Here is an 18847-nt window from a genome sequence, read left to right as displayed (position 1 = left end):
TAGCTAATTAAATAATGTTCTGGAGCATGCTTGGTAAAAAAAAAACAAACAAAAACAAAACAAAACAAATAAACAAAACTTTTGTAGCTTCAAAAAATCTTTAGGAAATATTCAGTAGATATAGAGTGGTTTAAACTTTGGAATTTCTTACCCTTCGATACCAAAATTAAAAAGGCCACCTGACTTAATTTTTGACAATTAAAAATTATACATATTTAAGGTATACAACTTGATTATATGAAGTATGTGTACACTGTGTAATATTCACCATAATCAAGTTAGTTAACATATTCATCATCTCATATAGTTAGCATGTGTGTGTGTGTGTGTGTGTGTGTGTGTGTTGAAACACTTAAGACCTATGCTTTTAGCTGATTTCAAGTCTTTAGCACAGTATTGTTAACTACAGTCACATTATTGTATGTTACATTTCCAAAATGTATTTATATGGCATAAATGAAACTGTATTTCTGGACCAGCACCTCCCATATCCCACTCCCTGATAACCACCATTCTATTCTCTGTTGCAATGAATTTAACATTTTTTATTCCACATACAATTGAGACCAACACGCAGTATTTGTCTTTCTGCATCTAGCTTATTTCACTGAGCTAATGTAATCAGGTTCATCCATGTTGTCACAAATGGCAGGATTATCTTTTTTTTTTTTTTTAAGGCTGAATCATATTCCAGTGTGTGTGTGTGTGTGTGTGTGTGTGTGTGTGTATGTGTGTGTGTGTGTGTGTTGTGTACATGTGCATGTGCATTTATGTGTGTATAATCACATTTTCTTTATCCATTCATCTGTAAACAGACATTTGGGGATGGAAATTTTAGAAATGTGCCATTATAGAAAAGAGTGTGGAAGTTCCTCAAAAAATAGAAGTGCCTTATGATCCAGCAATCCCACTTTTGGTTGTATATCCCAAAGGATTTGAAATCAGTATCTTGAAGATATATCTGCATTATTCACAAGGAAGTATGGAAGCAACCTAAACGTTCATCAACGGATGGATAGATAAAACTTATATTTTTTTACACATACATTCTGAGTATGCCTGCACAATTCTTCATGCATCCTCTGTAAATCCTTGACTAGATTTAAGCCAGAATTAGTCTGACCTGTAGGAAGAGACCAAAAGGTGGAAGTCCTCAATTTCCTCCTTGTATCATCCTCTTTGTATTGTGCTTTTAATACTTCTGTTTTTTCACTTCCATAAAATTTTATTTACAGAATAAACAAACCAATAAATTTTCAAGTGTTAATCAAATTAGAAATCATGGATCTAGTCCAATGTCCTCATTTTTGCAGGTGACGAAATGGAGAATCAAAGAAGTAAAGGACCTGCCTCAGAGTCACACTACTAGTAAGTAGTATCTGTAGATCTAGAATCAGGTATCAGACTATTTGACCTGAGTTCTAGCTTTGCCAAAAGATTTATCATTTTAGACATGATGTTGAAAACTCTGTATAAAACTGTTTATATCCCTGCTTAGACCACATTTGGTCAGTAGCATTAGTTGCATGCTACCTGTATTCAATTTTGTGTACACTTTAGAGGATACTTAGGAAGTGTGGTACAGGAGTTTTTTTTTTAAGAAGAAGCAATGTAGATCATGAGATGGTATAGCAAAAGAAAAAAAAAGCTGGCATTCATATGAAGGGTTTCCATGTTCAAGGTGCTTAATATGAATCATTCCATTTGACCTTCACAAATATATTGTAATAGATATGATTTTATCCCTACAGTAGTAATAAACTAATGCTCTAAAGTTGTTGATAGTTTGCTCAAGTACATAGAGCTATTTAATGTCAGAGCTAATTGCAAATCTAAATCTCTCTGACTTTAAAGATGTCCACTTGTGTAGTACACAATTCTGTATTTACACAGAAAACAAAGCCACTGATCAACACAAATAGTACATAATTCCAACTGGTGTGACATAACCAGTTGTATAATATAGTGCACAGTTCAAGGTGCTAAGAGAAAATTAAATAGTGAAAGATCAGCTTGGGTTGACACTGTAAAAAGACTGATATGCTCTTACTACTAACTCCCAACTAGCAGTTCTCAGCTTGTTGCAATAAAGACATTAGATATCATGATATCTGTAAATGAGTGGGAAAATATTGGCAACACATATATAATGACACTACAGGTAGAGATTGATAACTTGTCAAGATATGGTGAGACGAGCCTTTCAAAGAGGGAAGCTTTTTTAGCTCTTGGGATGTGAAAGAATTGCTGACCAAAGTACATGACATTTTCAGTTGTATAGGATGTAGACATGTGGGGTTGGATAAACTTATTTTCTTTCAAGAGGAGAATAGGAGAAACATGGAGGTTGAAATAAGTGGAGACATTTGGCAATAGGGTATAGGCTAAGTCATAGAAAATTATATGGAAGAGTGAGACATTTCAAAATGTTGGACTAAAATTCATTGGCAGAAGTCTTTGAAACCTGATTTAAAAAAATTATATTTTACTATTTAAGCATTAAGTAGTCATTGAAGATGTTGGGCTTTTGTTATAATTTGTGTTTGTATAGTCAGAGCTGTACCTTGGGAAAAAATGTGGTAGCTTTATGATGGCCTACATAGGTGAAAAATCAGAAGTGAGAGACCAAAGAGCAGGTGTGAAAATATGAGGGCAAGCATCCCTACTTAATTTTTATCTGTTAAAGATATTAAGACATATCCCCTCCATAGTAGCTGTAATTACGCAGATTTCTATAGTAACTTTGAGAAACAAATATTACTGATCTTATGTACCATTCGTTAAGTCATTTTTCACTCAGAGAAACCAAGAAAATTCCATTGATCCAATATCCATTTTTCCTCAGTTTCCCGTTTCTTGATATTCGTTAAGTGAATAATAGATCCCTTTTCAATCTACATATCTACCTTAAAAATTCCTGTCATGTAAGGGAGAAGATATATGTCATGATAATTTTTTAAAAATTATTTGTTGTTGTTGTTGTTGCTTTTGTTGTTGTTGTTATCCTGGAACCCTATCACATCCTAAAGAAGTCTTTCTCAGTGAAAACTTTGAAGGTGGTTTGAGGATCCCTGTTTATCTAAAATTTGCACATCAGATAGAGGAAGGGAAAAAATAAGGGATACTTGTTCATCTCATGAGTGACATAAACAAATAGGAAGTAGCTTTGTAATCCTAAAGCATTTTGCTGGGATAACTAAGGAGCAACAAGAATGAAAAAGCCTTTATGCAAATTTTGGATCCTTTAGCTTCTTAAAGGTCAGCTGTTTGGTTTTAACACCCAAACTGGCAGGAAAGAGCCCTGAAAGCTGCCTGCCCCTGTGTTAGATAAGCAATACAGGGAAACCTCTGCTTTTAATGAGGATTCCATTTTAAACCCACAGCACTCTCCTCATTTTAGAACCCTCCTTCTTCCAGGAATCATATGCATCCATTAATGAAGCTAAACAATATCATCCCAATACCCTGCTGTTACCTAACTATGATCTTTCAAGTAATTGCAATTGCACTCCGAACAATTTGCTTTCTTCTTGCTCAGCTGATTTCACACGCATGAAACTTTTTTCAGATTTCTTTTTCCTCTCTTGTATTACATTTTTGACCCTGGGCCCCTATAAGAGTGTATTTCTTTGTATTTATATTAATTTGCCATACAAGCAATATATCTGCTAATGCATCCCCTTTATATTGTATCTTTGTTCTGTTTTCTTAGAAAAAAATATTTCTTTATCCTTTCTAAAGATGGGCTATCTCTCCCAAAGTCTCAAAAGCAATACCTTTGTCATTAGAGATGATTTTGCCAAACTGATACATATTACTATTTCTGAACTTTTAAGAAAACCGTACTTTGATGTAGGGGCTATTCAAGGCTATGTGTGCATGCGCGCGCACACACACACACACACACACACACACACACACGCACTCAAATGTAAGTTTGACATTTTGTCCAGGTGTTTGTAATGAAAAGGTGAGTTGGAGTTTTGGGTGATAAAGGAAAGGAGCACTCTACCTTTATCTATAGATGTAATGAAAGTCAAAATAGGCCAGCCTTATGGGGGTTTGGTGTGAGCACTGAATATCCATTACAGTGTTTGACACACTGAAAAATTATTTGTTGAGTGAATACATGCATTATTGGCTTGTAACTGGCAGCCCTTTTGTCTGTTTCATTGTCTATTTGTGAAAGTAGTCTAGCAGATCAAAGATTACGTTGGTATGGATAGAAATGTAGCATTAGATTTCAGGCAACGGTCTCAGGTCTTAGTCCTCTCCCTGCTATAATGTCATTAATTAGTCAAAAAAAAAAAAAAAAGAGGGGCGCCTGGGTGGCGCAGTCGGTTAAGCCTCCGACTTCAGCCAGGTCACAATCTCGCGGTCCGTGAGTTCGAGCCCCGCGTCAGGCTCTGGGCTGATGGCTCAGAGTCTGGAGCCTGTTTCTGATTCTGTGTCTCCCTCTCTCTCTGCCCCTCCCCCGTTCATGCTCTGTCTCTCTCTGTCCCAAAAATAAATAAACGTTGAAAAAAAAAGGTTTTAAAAAACAAAAAGAAAAGAAAAAAGGATTGTTGAAAATATGTTTTTACATAAAATATATTATCATATTATGGAAGGTTGTTTGGTATAGAGATTAAGAGTGAAGATTTTGGGGAAACTTAATATATGTAAAATAATGGATTCTGCCATTTGTTGTTTGTATAATTTTGGCATTTTCAAATGTTTCTGTGCTTCATTTTCCTCCACTGAAAAAAACATCTAGTTCATAGAGTTATTCTAAGTATTGATAAGTTAATGCACGCAAAGTTTCTTATATGTAAGCATAATAAGCTTTTAATTATTGTTAATGTTTGCTGACTTAGTACTATATTAATTACATCTGAAATTTTTGATTTCTTGAACTTCCCAAATTATAATAGAAAATCATGAGTCCATATATGAACTCTTGTTTTGTATTTAAATTTTCAAAGAGCACAAATTCTGTATGTTAAAATGTTATTATTTAACTTAGTACATATTCGATTACACTCTGACTGATATTTTCCACATCAATTTCATCAGGTTGATAGATATGATTCTTTGGCACCAAGTCTAAATCCACTTAGAATGTGACAATAAGAAAAGTAAGCATGCTGTCTTGGTAGCATATCTATTTTCCTACATGTGTAATTCTATATTTCTTTTTCCAACCCTAACTTTGTCAAGATCTTTGCATTAATTTTTACTTGGAATTTGTAATGAAATGCATACACATATAATGGGATATTGAGCGGGGAAATTCTGTTTTACAAATTTACATTTATTAACTTAAAATAATTTTAGTGTAATACTTCCCTCCCACATTTAATAAACCAAATATGGGCCATTAAGTTTTGAAACTATAAAATTGAAAAGAAAAGATATTTTGTCAAAGGGAGTTATATATTCTAGCAAATTTCACCATATGCCGTTTTTGCCAGTGTTGCACTTGGAAAGCAATTCACCTGGTCTGCTTTATCAAATGGTTGTTCTTCAATATGGATGCTCCCCATTCAAAACCTCCCAGGCAGTTTGTTATTTCTTCATGGCATATCTGGAAACATCTCATCTTTGTGTCTATATAGGATAGCCTTCATCTCTATCTCCAAATTCCAAAAACCAGTTGTCGTTTTCAGTCTGGTTTCTAATATTACTTCTTTGATTTCATCACAGGGACTCATCTCCCCTCCCCCATGATGCCATAGTGTCTTGTTTCTGATGCTCTTATCAACAACTATCCTGCAGTTATTTGCCAATTCTGTTTTTGCCACTAATGAAAATAAAACTTTCTTTTATTGTTGTTAAAAACTTTGTTCTATTGTTTCTTTTATTGATTTCTTGATTGTGATTTTGTTTAACCTTCCATCATCTGAGACACATATAAAGATCGTCTGGATCTAATTTTCTTAACTGTTGGTGCATTCATACCCACTGACCCAAGTTCTTCTTGTTAAATTCTTACTTATGACTGAATTCTGGCCAGGAGAACATAGGCTAAGCTATGTGTTCCACTTCCTGGCCAATACAAACTTCCAGTGTTTGATTCTCCTTCTTTTTTCCCCCTCCTATGATGTCTTTGGGAGTCACATAAAATCAGTGCTCTCCCAAAACACTTTTGCTTTTTGTCTCCTTTTTCTGACCACTTACTTATCTCCTTCTATCCACACTCTGAGATTCAGTTTTGGCTTTCACCTATTTTTGGCTTAGTGTTGGCTAGAATTTTACTGTACCTAGTGAACATCACCGTCACTCATTTTGGTTACAGACATAGACAAAAAGTGAATGATGCCCCGCTAGCCTTGTACGGAGGGTTGTATTTGTTTATTCGTGCTTACTTGTTTATATTTACATGGAATTTTTATGTATACTTTTGAGACCGTTAGTTTGCTAGGAAAGGGGATCCAGAAAGTAATAAGCTCAATAATTTTAAGTGACACTTTGGATGAAACTGAGGCCCATGAAGTGAGGCTATTGGAAAGACAAGGGACATTGAAACAAAAACATTTGTGTTAGTAGCTTAAAGAAGTTCCAGGTTCCTGGAAGAAAGAGAAGTAATACTAGATAAGTCCTGTAAAAAAAGTAGCTTGAAAGCATTTTCTTCCCAGAATGAAGGAGGGTTGCCTTTTAAACATTGATTTAATATGTATTATAGGCCTTTTATAAACCTCTTTTAATAGTCTTTGTTAATTGAATTGATGAACCACTTTCATACCTTCTCCAATCTTTAGTTCACACCTACTTTTATGTATAATAGTTAGCTTTAGCACCTTGGCTTCCAGAACACACTGTTTTGTGTGTGTGAATTAACCATATTTACTCACCATGTAAACTAGCCTATTTAGAAATCCAGTATTTAATTTTGTATGTTAAAGATGAAAAAAATGAGGAAGACTTGGGTCAATTTTAATTGATTCTGTATCATATGGTAAAAGGAGGGAAATTTTTTGTAATAATAGAAAATATAAATTTCCTATATTTAATGCATTAGTTCAAATTATGAGAAGGTAGCAAGGCTCATTCAAGTTTCCAGATGCAGGAGCTGATTACACAGTCTTTTGTTTTGGTACAAATTAATGCTCAGTGACTGCAATTGTCTTTGACAATAGTTTATTTAACACAGGTTCACCGTGGGAATTTCACAAACTAGTAACGTACAGGATAAGGTCTCTTAATAAGCAAATAAGGAAATAACATACTCCACACCAGTGATAGATTAACCACACTATTGTTCAAGGCAAGGAGAGATGAAAGTAATAAAGTCCAAATTTAGTTGAGGTATATATACCTTTGCATGAGTTGGTGGTACTCAGGAGAGGTAGCTAAAAACAGCTGATAGTTGATATCCAGCTGCCAGTGCAAAAGTAAAAGTACCCTGTTGCTAGAGGATGTTGCTAGGGAACAGTGGCAGGGCAAGGGTATTGATGGGCAAGAGGATGTTCATGGGGCTACTGCTTGGCTTTCACCACTGCTTGAATAAAAGGGTCACCTTCACTATGGAACTAATTGCACTAAGGTCTTCAAAGAACTATTTTCAGTCAGCAAAGTATAGCTTTGCCCACACTGTACATTCTTGGGTAGTCCCACAAAATCTCCATGTTTATAGTCAAAATGTCTCCTTGCTACAGTTATTTCTTCCTCTTTTTATTGTTAAGCCCCCAATAGGCGCCCCTCCATAGCTGAGCTACTGAGTTCTCATTGGTGACAACAGATAAGATGATGACATCCTGACCCAATTTACTTCATTCTTATATCAAAACAGCTTAACTTCTAAAAAGTTTTCTTGGTCTTTGTCATAAATAAGTGGAATTGAAATCACATCAAACCAATACATAACACACAGCAATCCTGGAGACGTGGAGAATGCAAACCTAAATTATGCAAAGGAAAGGATCAGACATTTGTAACAGAGTTATGTTTCCTGCTCTGATTTATTAGCAAACTATTTCACAGTAAACTTGACATAGAGAATGTAGAATTCCTATGGCAAGTGAAATTCCATTGACCTAAGGGCAGACAGAATTGGAAGATAAACAATTTGAGCAAATTCTTTGCCGGGATTGAATCATTTTCATAGATATCCTAGTGCATGTCATAGAAATGGCAGACCTTAATTAGGTAGACTAATATCCCTTCCTAAAACTGTATCTTTTCCATAGAAGTAAATGTTCTGTCTCTCCCAGCCTCTCCAAATTCCCACACCTCTCAAAAATGAAATTAGAAAACAGTAGATTTCCCTTCGTCAGTGCAGCCAATTAAATGGCTGAGGGTGTCTGTTTCTGTGTCGTTTTGAGAAACAATTGTATCATTAAATCGCTGAAATTGTAGTGTCAGCAGGAAATAGAGCAAATAGCTGCCAAAGGGAGAAAAAATATGAACAATACAGCTACTTTGATGTCTTCCTGCCCTCCTTTCCAGTGTCTATTGCTGAACAAGCTACAAACAAAATGTGAGAGAGCAAAGGCTTAATGCCTATGAGCCTGGGTGGCTTCAGCCTCCCTTGTTGGGAGGCTTGCTCACTGATTTCTTCTGCTCCCACCTGACACCTTAGGCATGCTGCACTAACTAATCAATGTTTCAGAATACAACTCCCACTGCCCTGCCTCTCTTCCTCTCCAATTACTGTTCACTCATGGAATTTACTCTGTCATCTTCTTAAAAAAATCATTCTTTTATTCATTGAACACATTCCTATGGAGCTCCCACCTTGTGCTAGGTACAATCCCAGGTCAAGATGTATCTGTGAGCAAAACAGGCAAAATCCCTGCCATTAATGAGATTTCTTGGAGGTAGTAAAAACAGACAATAAGTTATATACATCATAAATCTGTCAATTACACAGCTGGGTAAGAGAAATCAAGAGTCAGTGGATTGCAGTTTTTAATCAGATAGTCAGAAGGTTGGGAGAAGTGTTTCATCCTCTCCTCAGAGGCTTGTGGCATAGTGGTTAATAAACAAACTCTTACCAGACTGTGAGGGTTCTTAATTCACCCAGCTCTGTCATTTGTATGACTTGTAGCTGTATAACCTTGAGAAATTTTATTTCTCTAGGTATCAGTTTCTCCATCTCTAAAGTAAGGACCATGCTAATACTGAGTCATATTGTATGTAAAATATTTATAACATAGTATGTAGTGCATGTTATATAGTGCACCTACCAAGTACCTAGTAAGTCTGAAAAGAGCTTACACCTCAAGTTAGAGGCATCTGAGGGTGAAAACTCAAAGATGTTTCTTTTCTTCTTGCTAATCTGACCCTCAGTTGGATGAACAAGAAAACTAACATATTTCCTATCATTTAGAGCCATTATCAGGATTATAAGAAAGTTCACATTAAATAATCATAGAAGATCCTTATTAAATATCATGCTGTCTCCTCAACTAGACTCAGTTGAAATGCTTTGACACCTTCTCATATTATCTCAGCTAGTGAAAATCTTAAGTCTCCTGATATCACTCAGTTTGTCCTTGCTCTCTTCCACTTCACAGTCACCTAACTAATAACCCAACCAAATCATAGCAAATTCAGACTCAACATCAGATGCAGAGGCAACAGCCTAGTGGAAATGTTCCCATCAGCTCCCGTGATTCCATACAATCTGTGTAATAGTAGATCCCTTATTCCATATCATCGTGATTCTGCTTCTCTGACCAGACACTAACTGACATGACACATACATTAGTATATGAAGTAGATAAGTGCTATTACAACAAAACCCTAGACCATGTGGCATTGGTTTTGGGCCCAGCAGTGAAAGAAGCTTGAAGGGCCTTAAGACTATTAGCAGCAGCCTTACCGGTATGAAGGAGGCTATCAGTGAGGATTTAAAGAAGAGGCCAGTCCCTAACCATTTGAATCATCCTCAGCTGTTGAAGTCTCCCGGCTGAGAACCCTGATCCTGCCAAGCAGAGGCAGACGGTCCCCTCTGTGCTTTGTCTGTATTCCTGATCCACAGGCGGTTTTATGCCACTCAGCCAGAAGTGGTTTGTTAGCAGGAAGAGATGATTCACAAATAAACCGGTGCTAGATGTGGAAGAATCAGAGTTGCACTGCATTCCTGCTCTTGAGCTCTACACTCTTCTTCTAGAATCCTGTATGTTTATAGACACCACTCCCCCTCATTCCTAATGTTAGTCCAAATTGAGTTTCTCTAACTTACAGTCAAAAAGAGTCCTAACCAATCATAAAATCAACAGAAGTAAACATTTCAAATATCCTTTATGCATATTGTTTTTAAAAAATTACCTTGCTATATCCTTACTATCTTCATGCAGTTTTGAATTAAGAAATGCCCTCTACTTGAAAAATCATGATCCATTTTTGTTTGACATGTGTGAACTTCAACCAGTTATTTTGCGCAGGGAATATTCAGTCATCCATTCAATCATCTAAAAAATATTTATTGAATTCTTTTAATGTGAAAAGTAATGAGTTAAGCAAAAGGAAGGATACAAAGAATTATATAGTTTCTGAGTAGTTAATCACACAGTAACAGCAATGAGACATATAAACAGAAAGTAACACATTTCCTTGATTCCAACATCATTTTTTTTCACATTAAATCATTTTAAAAACAGGGCACATCATATAATTGATAGGTGTATTTTAATTTGGAATGTTTCTTTTCTGCACTTGAAAAGGTGCTATTAAATTGACAGTGTGCTCCTAAACATCCATGTTTTAGAAGGCAAGAATTCCAATATAACACAGGTTAGTATGTAATAATAATCAGCCTAAAATAATCTACATACCACAGAGATATTTTTTTTCAAATTTTTATTTAAATTCTAGTTAGTTAACATACAGTACAATATTGGTTTCAGTAGTAGAATTCAGTGACTCATCACTTACATACAATACCCAGTGTTCATCATAAGTGCCCTTCTTAATACCCATCACCCATCTAGCCCAACCACCACCTCCCTCCCTCCATCAAGCCTCAGTTTGTTCTCCAAAGAGAGTCCCAAAAAGAGACATTTTGAAGTGACATTTTGTTCCCTCACACCATACAAGGGATGAAATTATGGGAAATATAGTTCCAGCTTAGCTAAGATGACACAATAAAAGGCATTGCAAGTAGTGTGCGTCAAAAACCTTTAAAACATTTATTTACATTGGCAATACAATAAGTTTTTGAACTCACAGAAACCCAGTCTAGACAAATGAACAAAATAAAACAAGATTGTTTTAAAGGTTCTGAGGACCTCCATCTATGTGACATTTGACCTGACAAAGTTGGAAGACAATGAGGTGCCTAAGACCAGTATGAACTATCTTCTGCTTTTGAAGTTCTAGTAAGTTGAACCTGTTTTCATATCACCTCTCTCTGTACTGTAATTAGGTAATAATTCTTTTACTGAATATAATAAGGTTTTAGAGTGGTGGTGGGGGTCCATAGCTGATGACCAAGAAAGAATTCTTGACACATCTTTGGTGCAAAAAGGCGATTTTATTAAAGCACAAGGACAGGATCCTTGGGCAGAAAGAGCTGCCCTGGGGTTGTGAGGAGTGATTGATTATATACTATGGTGTTGGGGGAGGTAAAGGCGAAAGGGAGTTTTCCATAAGGAATTTCATATGCTAAAGAAGAATCAGGAGATACTGGAGGTAACAAGCTAAGATTGTTTTTCCCTCTAGTAAGGCATTAACATTAAGACAAAAAGGAGTTCCTGGAGAAATGTTACATTCTGCCTGTCTCAAGTATCTGTCCATGGGCTGCAGATTATAAGGAAATTTAATTTTACCTTCCCTTTCCTTCTTGCCTTTGTTCCATCACTATGGAGGGGGGTTGTGTTGGAGATACAGGAAACTGAGTCTATAGGTTTCTGGAGATGAGGCTATTGCTAAAATTGGCTTTTTCTTGTAATTTACTAAAACATTTTGTAAACTGATGGAGACTCATGCCCTGCGTGGCTGTGATCTCTATCAGTTAACCATTGGTTTTTCCCTTTCCTTTGTACTTGGGCAGCCAGGAGTGCCTGAGTATCACACACATCCCACCTGGGGGGTGGGGGTGAGGGAAGAGGTTTGTGTGGTGTCAATTTGCCTTATGCTCCCTTATCACACAGAAATGAATTTTCTTACACTTAGACCAGAACCTACAGAACACATAATCAAGAATTTTTCTAGGTGAGTAACATTTTAAAGCCTACCTCCATCAAGTTGTTCCAATTCTACTAGGAAAACTCTCCTGAGAGTATCTAAGTTGACTTGATTCTAGGACATCAAGAGGCCTTATATAAGATAATTTTTATTCTTCTCTATACACTTGTCTAAGTTACTAGCAAGTTTATCTGGGCAGAGAGAAGTTTGTATAGGTGTGTGTATTTGTGTATATTCATATCTGTGTGTGATGCACATTTAAAAAATGAGATTCTTGTGCCCTCAAATCTTGAAAAAAATACAAAAAGCTTCTATTACTTCCTTTCTTCCCTTTACTTCTTCTTTTTTTTTTAGTTCTAACAGTCTATTTTGTAAAAGCATTTTAAAGTACCAAGTGTGGTGTGTCTGGGTGGCTCAGTTGGTTGAGCGTCCTACTTTGGCTCAGGTCATGATCTCGTGGTTTATGGGTTCGAGCCCTGCGTTGGGCTCTGTGCTGACAGCTGAGCCTGTTTCAGATTCTGTGTCTGCCTCTCTTTGCCCCTCCCCCGCTCGTGCTCTGTCTCTCTCTGTCTCTCAAAAATGAATAAATGTTAAAAAAGATTAAAAAAAAAGTACCAAGGGCAATTCAATAGTCATCTTCATGCAACACACAAAAATGAAAAGCTGTATTTATGTCTCAGTAACTATTAATTTAGTATTCTGGAATGGCCCCAGGCCACTGATTAAAATGTTTGGCTCTCAGTATTCCTTAGGATTTCTAGTTTTTCCCCCTAGTCTGTGTAAGGCCAATTAAATAAAATGTTTCTTTTCTTTAGGGTTGTTTTGATTTTAAAATGGTAGCTAATCTACAGAGACAGAAAGCTTATGTCAGGAACTGTTGAAGTCCCTTCTTTTATTGTCTATCACAACGTACTGGCAGGAAATTTTTATAATGAAAACTCCAGAAATTGTGGCTGCAATGTAATAAGTTCCCTGTTGCAAGGATTTGAGTCATTCTTCCATAAGATGTCGAAGAGTGGGGCTGAGTGTTTGCCGGAAACCTGAGATTATGACACAGTCATCACAATGGGGCCTTGTAATAATTTTGGTATTGGTTTGAGCCCTAGACAGTGATGTAATGACCTGAAGGATAGAAAAATTATTGATCACTTCCTTGTATATCCTTTCTTGGAAGGTTTGGAAAAGGGAAATTTAGTTTCAAAGAACACATATTGTAAATCTCCTGAGGTTTTGCCAATGGAATGCTTTCCTCTCTTTGAAGCTTTAAGATGTTTTACTACATATTCACCTTATGTAAGAAATCTAGATTTTGTTATGTTTGTCCAGCAAGTGGTCTCTGAACTCATTGTCATGGTATAGACTATTCCAGAGATTAGTGCAAAACTGGGAGTTAATTGCATTAAATCTACCTAGCACATATAAATTTAAGACCCAAAAATAACTCCAGGTATAAAAAATTAAGACATTATAGACAATAATATGCAGAAGTGTGAACATTTTATAATCATTTATCTCACATCCATTGGCTAGCTTACGGAATGATGAATGATCTGGCCGTTTCCTTCAGGTAAATCAACTTTCCTGATTAATATTATTTTATTTTAGGGAAAAGAGTCACATTAGTTCTAAAAAAACCCAAAAAGATCCCTAACCTTTATCACCTAATCAACTGTGAGAAGTAGATAATAGTAATTCATTACCTTTATATACATATATCTCAGTAATGTTTATATAACATATATAATGTATACATATGTGCATGTTTGTTTGTTTTCAATGCCTCCCAAATTACCTAGACAGAATCTGCAATTGACCAATTCAAAGAAGTTAAACATTTTCGACAACCCTCACAGAACTCTGAACATAGATAGGTTTGTCCGTTGTGCAGATACCAGAGTGCTTATTAATGTTTTGATCTCCCATAGCGATATTGTATTCCAAAGAAATTTTAGATTGAAGGAATGGGCATTACATTATAGAACTCATTTTATTGATGAGATTCCAGTTGTAATCTTAAATGGGAAATTGGTCAGAATAAATTTTTAAAATAAAAAAACAACAATATAGACAGCATATTTCCGTTCATACATATTATAGCATAAACAAACACTGAAATATGTATGTATCAAAGAATGAAAGTGTTTTCTTCTGATACTTTGCAGATGATTTTCTTCATACTTTTCTACATTTCCTAAAGTTTCAAAAATCATTGTGTTTTACTTGCATAATTAATTTGCTAATAAAACCAAATGTAAGGCAATTTGAAAATAAACAATAGATGGGAAGTAAGGTGTGAATACTGTTAAGGAATGGTTATAAGCAGGGTGCCAGGGTGGCTCAGTCATGATCTCAGGTTTGTGACATCAAGCCTCGCAGCCATTTCCTCAGTGACAGCATGGAACCTGCTTGGAATTCTCTCTTTCCTCTCTCTCTTTGTCCCTCCCCCTGCTCGCATGTGCGCACATTCTCTCTCTTTCAAAATAAGCATGCTCTCTCTCAAAATAAATAAATAAACATAAAAAAAAGAATGGAGATAAGCAAAGCCAGCCTGAGCTGAAATTTTCAATGATGTGAAGTTACCTCTGTAATAATTAGTATATAAGTCAGTAGTTAGAAATTTAGGCTCTGGAAAGAGTATTTATCTCTTTAATACCAGAACCTCAATACTGTGGTTGAAAACTGTTTTTTCTAAAAGACAAATGTTGAGGCTTGAAACAATATCAACCTACCTATAATGTGCTATTGGAAATTTTCTTATGAGATTTAACAATGACAACAAAAATTCAACTTTAGAGATTTGGCTTCATTAACATATTTTATGATATCCAATATATATTTTAATTATTTTTATTTCAGAGTTCTCTACTATGAAGGTATTTTGAACTTTGTTTAATTAATACATCAATTTTTCATAAGAAAACCATCAAATAAATGCCTTACAAATGTAACACACAAGTCCCTAAGCATAATCAGATTTCTATTGGCCAAGTCAGTATATAGGGCCTTCTCATTGGACATTGGCATTTCACCTGAATTATTTGCAGGATTTTATTAAGTAACACAAAAATTAATGAGTCCAGCTGACACCTTTTCTCATTTGGACTAAGAGTTTTAAATAATTTAAAGTAATTAATAATAATTTTAAATAATTCTGTAAACCTAACTTAGTGCTATTTATGAAGATAGGGTTAAAGATTATATATAATATAAAAAATAGCAAAGTAGTGGGCGTTTACTCTGAATTAATTTCCCAAAGCACAATAACAAAAAATATGGGCAGAATAGAGATTCAAGTACTGCATAAATATAACATAAGCTTTTTTGGATTGTATAATGTGTATTATCCCTGCATCTCAAAATGTGGCCAGGTGTACTACCAACAGCATTAGCATCACCTGGGAGCTAGTTAAAAATTCAGAATCTCAGATCCCACTCCAAACCTATTGAATCATAATCTGAATTTCAAGAAGACCCTCAAGTGATTTGCTGCATATTCAAGTTTTAAGAACATTCTCTAGAACACGTGATTCTGCATTTTACACTGTGTAGTAGCTTAGGGGCAAAGAAAGGGTGGTATTTGGAATCTAGAGCCACTCTGGCCTAAGTAACTACTTTAATACATAGTATCTAAATTACATGTCATTTAAATAATCTGAGTCTACCTTATAAACTGCGTTAATAACAATATCCACTACAAAACATTGTTATGAGCCTTATTTAAGTAAATTACAGTAAAGGCATTTTGCATGTTAAGATTATAGATATGTTAGTAAAATTTGAAATTCAGATTTGTCTTGTTAAGTTAGACATTTTACTGTTGAATTATTTCCAAAGTTTAGAGTGGACCACATGCAAATTTTGGTAGCAGATCTTGGTGGTGAAGCATCTTTATATGTATAGAGTTGAGGTACCAAAGTTATGTTTTCAAAATCAAATGATGATCAGATAAAAAGTCACTGAGTGCTTCTTTGAAGGCAGGGATTCCCAGAAAAGCTCTCCTTGATCACATAAGATTCTATCTCGGAAAATGTCCTCCTTTGGGAAGAATACAAGATCTCAGAGAGATGCTTATAAAGCCATTGGAGAAAATGGATCATCTGACTAAACAGCCTGATAAGTTTAATCAACCATGGACTCAGTGAAGTGACAGCTGTCTCAACAGAAACTCCGCATATCCACTAAATAGTGGTAATATTAATAATAATAACAGTTTATCTATTGGCCAAGCAGAAAATATACTTTGCCTTTGAAGTTTTTCTAGGTATGAAGGTCTTGGTATTTTCTTAATTTTCATTGATTATTTTTTGCATTAAAAATGAATGGTATTTCCTAAACCTGACATGGTAAAAATCATTACTCAAACTACCATCAAGGAGACATTGTGAGAGATTGTAAAAATTGATGATATTTCTTTGAAAGTTTTGGTTTTTGATTCTTCAACTAAGAGGAGGGGCCATCAGGGTATCTAATAATGGGGCATTCTTCCTGTAAGGGATTGCGCGTTAATAAAAATACCTTTGGGAATGCTGTATACTCTCTTTAAAGAAGCATCAGTCAATTAAGAGGTTTATAAGAGGGCTATCATACTTTACCCTAAAATTCTAGGCAAGTGAGAGAGGAGGCATTACAATTTACCAAGAGCTTACTTTGTTTATAGAAAGACATAAATCAATATATATAACCATTTAAATGTTTCTAGTGCTGCTAACTTAATTCAGATAAATTCTAGTTTATTGTGAATTTCTCTTAAAAATTCATACAAATAAACTCTCAGGGCTATTATTTTTCCTTAGAGGATAGATGTTCTTCTGACCTGTCCCTCTATATATAGTCTTAAAATAATTTTTCTGGTGATAGCTGCACTGGTCACTTATAAACATATGTTCTCTCTGCTTTTTGGTGCATATATACAATGACCATAATTAGTGTGCTGTATTCTGATATTAAAAACAGAGAAACACTCCAGGTCTATAGGAATATATTATCTTTCACCAAACAGAATATAAGATCAAAACTAGATAGCTACTAATTGAACTGTTAACATTTATCATTATTAGTAGTACATTGCCAGTTTTAATTGTTCAGTAAACTAAGTCACCCCTCTTATTTTCTGTGGCTCCATCTTTATGCAAATGCAGAAAGAATTAGAGTTTCTATTAGATTTTTTTATTTTAAAGTTTATTCATTTATTTTGAGAGAGAGGGACAGAGTGAGCAGGGGAGGGTCAGAGAGAGAGGGAGAGAGAATCCCAAGCAGGCTCCTTGTTATCAGCACAGAGACTGACCTAGGGCTCAAAATTATGAACTGTTGACCTGAACTGAAATCAAGAGTTGGATGCTTAACCAACTCAACCATCCAGGTGCCCTAATAGTTTATATTGGATTTTAAGTGAGTAGTTAAAATGCCCATTTTTACTTTTTTAAATATCTTTTCCAATAGATTGCTCAGGAATAAAGGCAACACTTTCCTCAATGGCTTACATAAAATTGTGAATGAGATAATTTTTCAATAATGCTTTTGGGTTTTTTGTTTTTGTTTTTGTTTTTTTCTTTTTCTTCTTCTTTTTTTTTTTTTAATGGACTCCTCATGATATCCATGGTTACTTCCCTTACTGAACTTTTCTTCACATTGTATTTTTCTCAGGCCACCACCTTAAGTAACACGTAATAAAATTTTCCTGCAAGGACCCACATGGGGAATCCCTTCCTGATAGTTTCCTCATCTTCCACAAGACTAAATGTATCTATTTCTTCATCCCTTAAAAGTGTAATATTTTCTTTCTTTTTTTTTTAATGTTTATTTATTTTTGAGAGAGACAGAGACAGAATGCAAGTGGGTTAGGGTCAGAGAGAGAGGGAGACACAGAATCTGAAGCAGGATCCAGGCTCCCAGCTGTCAGCACAGAGCCCGAAGCGGGGCTCGAACTCACGAGCTGTGAAGTCATGACCTGAGCCGAAGTCGGACGCTCAACCTACTGAACCACCCAGGCGCCCCAAAAGTGTAATATTTTCTACTGACTCTCTGCTGGGTGAAATTTCAGATGGTAAACCAAGTGGTACCAGTGTGTGAATTGTTTGAGGTGTTCACTGACATTTCCCTCTTTTCAAATACATATTTGATAATTTCTGAATATTTTTACCCAAAGAGAATTCCCAAAAGTGACGATCACAAGTATGGTAGCAAAATGATAGAGTAATGTTTGATGGTGGAAAATGACTTGGCGTTTCTTTAATTAAATCTCAAATGTAGATACAATTGAATAAGCTTGACCAGAGTATTTGTCTAAAATATCACTGTTTATTTTGGGTTTGACAGATTGGCCTAGAACAATGGAGAAATTCTTACTTTATATTTGAAATAGTGCGATTTGAGTGTTAGCTAGTAAACTTCTGGCTTAGCCTGCAATGATGTCTTCCAAATACAGCTTATTTTATAACAAACTTCAGCTCTCATTTGTTCTGTGGTTTTCATCACTTTTATTTTTACAAGCAGTTAGGATGTGCCAACATTGCACTATTTTATCATCATGCATGATCTTTTTTATGGGTCTGTCATGCATTAAACTGTCTGCAAGATGTTTGTATTCGTGGTTGTGAAGAGTACTTGCTGGTCTTTGACAAACTGATCAAATATTTAATGGGGTTTTGGTTTGAGCTTGTTGGAAACGGTAATGTAATAAATCCTCACACAGTTTGCTCAGAACATAAATTTTCCTCACTTCATCTTTTGATATGAA

General features: G+C 35.3%; 1 protein-coding gene across 34 annotated transcripts in view; it reads left to right on the top strand.

Annotated features, from left to right (window-relative positions):
- The window catches only part of PTPRD (protein tyrosine phosphatase receptor type D), a 2207515-nt gene that overhangs the window by 256577 nt on the left and 1932091 nt on the right, over positions 1-18847 (top strand). For all 34 annotated transcript variants that reach the window (XM_043566630.1, XM_043566632.1, XM_043566635.1 and 31 more), the window contains exon 2: positions 1314-1368. The gene's annotated coding sequence lies outside the window, so the exon portion shown is untranslated. The remainder of the gene's footprint in view (positions 1-1313; positions 1369-18847) is intronic.

The sequence above is a fragment of the Prionailurus bengalensis genome, chromosome D4 (assembly GCF_016509475.1).
Source record: "Prionailurus bengalensis isolate Pbe53 chromosome D4, Fcat_Pben_1.1_paternal_pri, whole genome shotgun sequence".
Classification (NCBI taxonomy): domain Eukaryota; kingdom Metazoa; phylum Chordata; class Mammalia; order Carnivora; family Felidae; genus Prionailurus; species Prionailurus bengalensis.
The sequence above is the reverse complement of the archived record's forward strand: the minus strand, read 5'-3'. Positions and strand labels throughout refer to the sequence as shown.